This window comes from Mustela nigripes, chromosome 4, assembly GCF_022355385.1.
Source record: "Mustela nigripes isolate SB6536 chromosome 4, MUSNIG.SB6536, whole genome shotgun sequence".
Lineage (NCBI taxonomy): Eukaryota > Metazoa > Chordata > Mammalia > Carnivora > Mustelidae > Mustela > Mustela nigripes.
In genome coordinates, this window is record NC_081560.1 from 62,109,964 (window position 1) to 62,118,346 (window position 8,383).

At 34.1% G+C, this 8,383-nt stretch overlaps 2 pseudogenes; both read right to left on the minus strand.

Moving 5' to 3' along the window:
• Positions 1–3,941: 3,941 nt before the first annotated feature.
• LOC132016937 (U2 spliceosomal RNA) lies at positions 3,942–4,083 on the minus strand (annotated as a pseudogene).
• Positions 4,084–7,625: 3,542 nt separating this feature from the next.
• The window catches only part of LOC132015060 (60S ribosomal protein L7-like), a 6,026-nt pseudogene continuing 5,268 nt past the window's right edge, over positions 7,626–8,383 (minus strand).

Genomic DNA, 8,383 nt, shown 5'->3' on the forward strand with positions numbered 1-8,383 from the left:
TTTTAATAATTGGAAAACTACAGCAAATGACAATTTAAAAATTAAAAGCACAGGGACGCCTGGGTGGCTCAGTGGGTTAAAGCCTCTACCCTGGGCTCAGGTCATGATCTCAAGGTCCTGGGATTGAGCCCCGCCTTCAGCTGTCTGCTCAGCAGGGAGCCTGCTTTCCCTTCTTCCTCTCTGCCTGCCTCTCTGCCTACTTGTGATTTCTGTCTGCCAAGTAAATAAACAACAACAACAACAACAAAAAACAAATAAAATTAAAAACACAGAAGATGAATTAATTCACTTGACCTAAGATGTTTGTACATCAATGAAAAGAGCTAACACCTGGCTTCCCATGGAGGAGCAACTGAGATGTACCTCATGGCCATAATGAAACCTGACCAATAAAGGCAGTTTGGGAAATAAGATTGTTGAGATGGCATTTAAACATGGTTAAGAAAGAACCCTGTGTTAGGACAAATGTTAGATTGTTTAGAATAATTTACTGAATAATATTTTGCTGAAAAGTTTAGAAGATCATGCTCATGTTAGCTTTTTATTTTCCTTTGAAATGTAAAAAGCTCAGGAATTTCTATCCCTTAAGAGAGTTGTCAGTTACTCGTTTGTTGTATTTCGTATGTTTATCTTGGAAGTTGTTTGTTTGTTGTTACTCAGTTGTGAATAATGAAATAATAAGATTAAAGCAATATTTGATTACATCTGTCTCTGTTTTGTTACCTTCCTTCTTTCCCTTTTAGATAAGTAAATATCTTTTATAGTGTTGGGACAATATTTAGAGAAGAAGAAAAAAATAATAGAAATTGTAAATTTTTTTCAGTTCACAAAGCCCCTTCGAACAAATAATGGTACTAGATAAAATAGAGATTTTTGGTGAAAAACACAAAATTTAAGAGCATGAGGTATTATTTATTAATAAACTTCATAGAAAATGCAATCAGAGGACTTAATTTTCCTTTTACAAACAAGTCCATTTAAAAATCTAGTCTTAAAACTAGAACATTAGGCATAGTTAGGTTATAATAAATAGAACCTATAAAGATTCATGTCTTAGAAAACAGTTGTCATAATCTTCTGGCTCTTCCTTCTGATCCCACAGTAAAGTTTTACCTAGTTAGTCTTTCTAGCATAATTGGTTGATTAGTTCAGCTTCCTTCTCAAAGTAAAGGAGAAAACTTAAGCTCAGTGGCATCCTTTTTTTTTTTTTTTTTTTTTTTTATCTATTTCATTCTCATTCTACTAGCCTCATTTTCTTCTTAGTTAAAAATAAGTCAGAGGTTTATATACTTCCAACAGCTAAAATTTACTACTCAGCAAGATAAGAATATGGGATTTAGTATGGTGTATATTTTTATTACAGAATATTATTATCTTACAGATTATTCTTTATTTAGAACTCTCAAAGGAAAACTGCCCTGGATAAGTTAAACAGGTAAGGAAAACACTCTTTAAGATTATTGAAATAGAGGTCAAGACCATTGCAGTAGGAGAGAGAAGCTGAACTCAACTCTGATCGAAAGGCTGCAAAATTTTTGAGCACCAAGGTGAGCTATTGAAAAACCAATGGGGGAATGCATTAGAAGGTAGGTTTATCAAGGTGACTAGGTTAACTGTGTTTGCCAGTTGGGGATTATGGAAATTAAGCTCTACCCACCACTTGGAACACTGTCTTTCTGGATGATTATATTTCAAAGGATTTGGCTCCTAGGTCTTTGAGAAAGATGTTCCTTGGTTATAAAACTGGCAAGATGCTGAAGGATTTATATTTCAAAGAGGCAGAGAATGAATTTCCAATAGCAGGTTTTCTAAAGTAAGAAAACTTACTCCAGTGTTCTGAGCAAGAGTACTAGTTTTCTGAAGAAAAAAAAGGAATGTTAGAGGGCTAGAGTCACAAAAGAACCTGTCTAAAGTTTAATCAAGCTGAGGGTTGTTTTGATCAAAATGAAAATCAAGATCAATTGGCCATGTTTCCAGAGGTTATCTAATACTCTTTTTATAAAGGCTATTTTATTTCCAAGTAGTTGTCAAAACTAATGAACCATTGTGTCTATAAAATATATGAGTACAGTTACACTGCTGCTGTCATTGATCACTGTAGCTTTGTCTCTAGATTCTAAATTTCCAAAGTATAATTGCTTCGGGACAAAGCTCTCCCCACCAAAATTCATATGTTAAAGTTCCAACTCATAATGCAACCGATGTTAATAAAACTGTATTTGGAGATATGGTTTTTAGGAAAATGAGGTCCTGAAGGTGGGATCTTAAATCTGTAGGTCTGGTGGCTTTATATAAGAACAGAAAGAGAAGGATATCATTATCCTCCATGCAAGGACATAGGGAGGAGGTGGCCATTTGCAGACCAGGAAGAGAGCTATCATTAGAACCTGACCATACCTGCACTGTAATATTGGAATTCAAGCCTCTGCAACTCTGAGAAAATAACAGTCTGTTTAAGCTACCCAGAATGGTATTTTGTCATCGCAAGCCAGGTACAGTAATGACAATAGCATACTTCAAAATTTACTGTATAGATGGGTTAATGTATCCTGAAGCATAGTCTTCAGGAGTACTTATCTGATAACTTCAGGTCTAAGATGACTTTTCTTTGCAAGAGGATTGATGTGCATTTTCAGTGAATGAAGACCACAGTCCATTTGGTAATTTATTTCCCAAGTTTTTTGCTTGTATTTATCAGGTAGTAGACTTTTTTTTTTTTTTTTAACATTACATCTTGGAGTGCAGTTAGGGGAAGGATAAAGGCAGCTAGTGGTAGCTTTTGACTCAGTACCTTTCAACAAAATCACTGGAATCCAGTCCCGCTTGTGGTGTGTCTTTGGGTCAGTTTCAGCTGCATATAATGGGGTGGGTGGGAAACAAGACCATTTTCTGAGTTTCTTCCACTACTATGAGTGAGTGGTTGGTGTGGGGATGAGGAGGGTGGACCCCTATGCATAGTTTTTTCTTACTTTAAATCATTTCCATGAGATGATAATCCCACTGGATGAGGGGACTTGACAGCCTTGTTTATCTGTATGGAGATAACTTCTAAAATAGTGTCTGGGACATAATCTTTTAATCAGTAGTTTCTTAACACACGAATGAAGTAAAGAGTAGAGGGAATTAATACTGCAAACACAGATGAAGGCCATTTTATGAGCTATTATTTTAAAAATGTTGAAAAAATAGATCTTTCTGTAGGTAGTAAAGAACTATTGCAAATTTCCAAGAGGAGACTTGATTATTTGTTTTGCGCGGATTATGTTTTTGTTTGTTAGACCAAATCAGTGCCTTTTTTCAAAATAATCATTTACCTTTTTATAGATGCCGAAAGGACAATTAAAAAGTGATTACTTTAAAATTCTTTGGATTTGAAACATTTTCTGTAAAGTTTTGAAGCTAGGTTTATTAAGAAAGACGGAGATTAACTGTATAAAATTGGCTAAAAATGAGGCAAAAACATTTATGGTAGCAGTCCAGGACATGAGTCTATTCAGTTAGTTGGAGTACCAGTGCAATTTTTTTCTTTTGGTTTTGAGTGAAACTGAAGGAAATTATATGTGAGGTATAATATACATACAGAAAACTACATGTATCATAACCCCTTCAATTAATTTTCATAAAATGAACATTTTCAGTTAATCTTCGACTGGGAAGCTCCCATCATATAAGAGTAACAATTCCTCTGCCTTCTAACATAGATTACTTTAGCTTGTTTGCATATTTTATGTAAATGGACTTAAACTACATGCACATCTTTTTTTCTAGCTCTTTTGCTCAATGTTATGTTAGAGTCAACCATATTTTTTCCTGGTTTGTAGAGTGCTAATTCTCACTGCTATATGAAAATACATGCATGCATTTCTACTGAATATACACTTAAAGAACTACTGTATCCCAGAGTATGTAGCTGTGGCCAAAATTTTTCCAAAATGACACATTCAGTTTACCCACTAAACAGGAATTTTTGAAACCAGTATTTGAGACCATTATTTCACATCATTCCCAACACTTGGTATTACCTTTTAAAAATTGATTTTAGCCTTTCTACACTTGATCTTAGCCAAAAGGCTGAGAAGCAATTGATTTTAGCCTTTCTAATAGAGATTTAATGATAAATGAATTGTAGTTTTTGTTTCCTTATTTAAATAAGTATGTGTGCACCATTTCACCTGAATGTGCACTGTTTCACCAGAATGGCATTCTGGTCATTAAGAAACTTTCTTTTGTGGGGTATCAGGTCTTTGGCAGAAGTCTTCAGTTGAGTTGATATGTAAGAGATCTTTATATATGATGCATGTAAGTCCTTTGGGTATGTGTAATGCAAATATCAATCATCACAGTTTGTATTATTTTCCTTATTGTTTAATGAACAAAACATTCTATCTTAATGTGGTTCAATTAATTTTCAGTCATTAAACAACCCTTTTTATCCCTTGTTTAAAAAATATCTCCCCACCCCACATTCATATAGATGTTTCATATTTTATTTTAAAATATGTATTGTTTGGGGGCGCCTGGGTGGCTCAGTGGGTTAAAGCCTCTGCCTTCGGCTCAGGTCATGATCTCAGGGTCCTGGGACTGAGCCCCACATCGGGTTCTCTGCTCAGCGGGGAGCCTGCTCCCCTTCCCTGTCTCGCCTGCCTCTCTGCCTACTTGTGATCTCTTCTGTCAAATAAATAAATAAAATCTTTAAAATAAATATATATATATATATATATATATATATATATATATATATATATTGTTTTAACTTTTGTGTTTGGGTTGGCAGTCAGTCTGGATTTGTGTGTTGTTAATGATGGATGGGTCCAGGTAGATTTATCCCATTAGAACATTTAATTTATCTCATGCCATTTATAGAAAAGACACTTTTCCGCATTGTACTGCAGAATTATTTTGTCATAAACTAGGTGACTGGAATGTCTCCACAAATTTGTGCACACTCCGTTTTTTTCCATTGGGAAGGTTGTCTGTCCTTGTGCCTATCCCACATTGTCTTAATACAGCTTTATAGTGACCCTTGATACTTGGTAATGTTAGGACTTGAGATTTATTCCTTTGGAGATTGCTTTGGCTATTGTTGGCCTTTTACATTTCTGTAATAGTTTTAGGATCATCTAGTTTCCACCAAAATTCCCGAGATTTAGATTGGGATTTATACCACTGATCTACTGCTGCACAATGAATCACCTTCAAATCAAACAGCATAAAGCAATACGTGTTCTCTCAAACACTTAGCTATCTGATGGTTCTGGTATCTCTCAGGAGGTTAGAGGCAAGATGTCATTTGGGGCTGCATGCCTATGAAATGTGGACTAAAGCTAAACTATCCACGTTTGCTAAGACTCGCTGTTGACTCACTCAGTTCCTCACTATTAGCTGGGACTCTCTGCAGGGGAGCTTGAGTGATCTCAAGGCATGGTAGGTAGATTGTTTTCCTCAGAGCAGGTAATCCAAGAGAGAGAATGGTGAGAGAAGGTGACCAAAATGGAAGCTGTAGAATCTTAGATAAACTAGTCTCTGAAGTGATAAACTATCATTTCTGTAGCATTCTGTGTGTCACGTAGACCAACCCTGGTATAATGTGGGAGCCCATTACAAAGGGGTATTAATATCAAGGGATGAGGATCATTGGAAATCAATGTAGAGTAAGGGTTTCATTAAATCTGTAGATAAATTTTGAAAGAATTGGTATCCAAACATGATTGAGTCATATAACCAAAAACACAATACATCCCTACATTTATTTAGCTCTTTTTAAATATTTCTCAATCATGCCATTTAATTTTTAGTGTCATTTTCACACATCCTTTGTTAGATTTACTTCTAAATATTTGGCTTCCAATGCTTCTATAAATTATTTCATTTTTAATTTCTATTGCTGCTGTGAGCAATACAATTTAGCACATTGGTCTTATATCTAGTGAAGTTTCTTAATTTGCTTAGGGGTTTTAAATTTTTTCTAACCATTATTTGACATATTCTAAGTTCAGAGATATGTCATCTGTTAATAATAGTTTTATTATTTTCCAATCCTTAATGCAATTTTTTCTTCTTGCCATTATTACATGGATGAGGATTTCTAGTAAATATTTAAGAGAAGTGATGATGATGAATATTATTGTCCTTTCTACTGATTATTGAGGTATAATATGCATACAGTAAAGTGAATGTCAGAAATGTATAGCTTAATTTTTGCAAGCAGAACACATCCATCCAAAAACTCAACATTAACAGTTGGAAGTGTAATCAATCTCTTGACTTCAGACCACATACTTTTACCTGCTTCTATATTTGTGTAAGTGGAATCATACAGTATATGATCTCGTTCCTTAAATTTTTTGCTTTGCCACTCATATTAGAACTTGTAGATACTCTTTATATGGTAAAGTAAATTCCCTTCTATTTCTGGTTTGACAAGAAGACTTTTTAAAAATGATACATGGGTGGTGACTTCTATGAAATTCTTTTACTGTGTCTATAAAAATAGTTTTTTCCTTTATTTTTTCTGTTAATGTGATCTTTCATAGTGATTTGATTATTAAATCAGCTTTTCATTTATGGATAAGTCCCTTTTGGTAATGCTGAACCATTTCTTTTTAATTATCACAGAATTTGACTTGCATATATATTATTGAGGATTTTTGTCTATATTCTTGAGGATGATTCCTTGGTACTTTGCTTTTTCTTTTAATAATGTCTCTATCATGTTTTGGTAGCAGGATTCTTCTGGCTTCTTAAAATATATTAGTGAATCTTCCCTATTATCAGGAAAAGTGTTGTGTAACATTAGTATTTTCTGTGTATATAATATTTCATAGAATTCACTGATAAAAACATCTAAACCTAGGTTCACTTTGGTGAGAATGTTGTCAATAACAGATTTAATTTCTTTACTTGATAAATGAAGTAATTCCAGTTTTCTATGTGCTCTTACCCCTCCTATAGTTTTATTTTGAGGAGTTTTTGCAGTTCATTCCAATATTCTAATTTACTACTAAAAAGTTGTTCATAATCTCTTATGATCTTTTTTGATCCAGTGAGGAAAAGTATAGATGCTACCGTATTGCCAATTGTCATCCTTGATTTTGTTGTCTTATTCATTCTATTTTTTTTTTTTTTTTACTCAGTCTTGCTAGGGGTTAATCAATTTTATTCATGTCTTCAAAAAATTTAAAGATTGCTTCTTTTGAATGTTTGCATTACATTTTATTGATTTGATTTATTCTTTTAATTATTTCTTTTCTTTTATATTTCAGATTTGATTCACTTTTTCTTTCCAAGTTCTTGAAATAAAAGCATATATAATTTATTTTCAAGTTTCCTATTGTCTAGTACAGGCATTTAAAGTTATACTTCTGTTCCTGATTTTAGAGGAAAAGCTTTCTCAGCTTTTCACTGCTGAGTATGATGTCAGCTGTGGGCTTGTCATATGTGGCCTTTATTATGTTGATAAAGGTTCCCTCTGTACCCATTTGGCTAAAGACTTTTATCATAAATGGATGTTGAATTTTGTCAAATTCTTTTTTTTTATTAAGATGATCACATCAACTTTTTTTTTCCAATTTGGAAGTAGTCATGTATTAAGTGACCAGATTACAAAAATAATCGTGGCAGATACCTTAGTTCATCCTACTAATAGTCCTACTGATCTGGTCCTCTCTGCCACCAGCATCTCCACCTTCAACAAAATGGATGGTCTTTTTCTTCATTCCCCTCATGGAGTAGGTAATTTGAAGGGCTATAAGAAGTTGTTTGCTTCTTTGAAATGTTTTCCCACATTATAGACCTTGTGAATCAGATCCTCTCCCATGCAGATGCTGCCATATATACCAAGAGATTGCTCAATCAACGTGTTGTCTGTCAGGGCAATGCACTTCTTACTTATTTTGCCATCACCACACTCATAGATAAATTTATTCACTGGGTTCAGGTTTGGATATCCCCATGCTATATATGGTTCCACAATTGTTAGTATGTTAACTGAAGCCTTGTTGAACTTACCAAGGTGCCACTGAAGATCTGATGAAGGCAAAGAAGCAGCAACACCTTTCAAACCTTTGAGTTCACACCATTGACATCTCTGATCCCAAGAAGATGCCAGTTTGTATTCCACAGGTACACAGAAGTTGCCATTTGTTCTTGACATTCTCACCATTCACATCTAAGTTCTGTACATCTGCCTATATTCCTTGTGGTAATGGTTAGCTTTTTTCATAGATAAGCTTCCTTCTTGCCTTCTGAAACATCTTGTGGGCAAACTGCTTTTTTCAGACACTCGATCATCAACTCTGCATAATTCTTTTGCTTTTTCTTAAGGTTTTCTGGAATAGCCAGTAAAAAAAAAAAAAAAAAAAAAAAAAAAAAAAAAAAAAAAAAA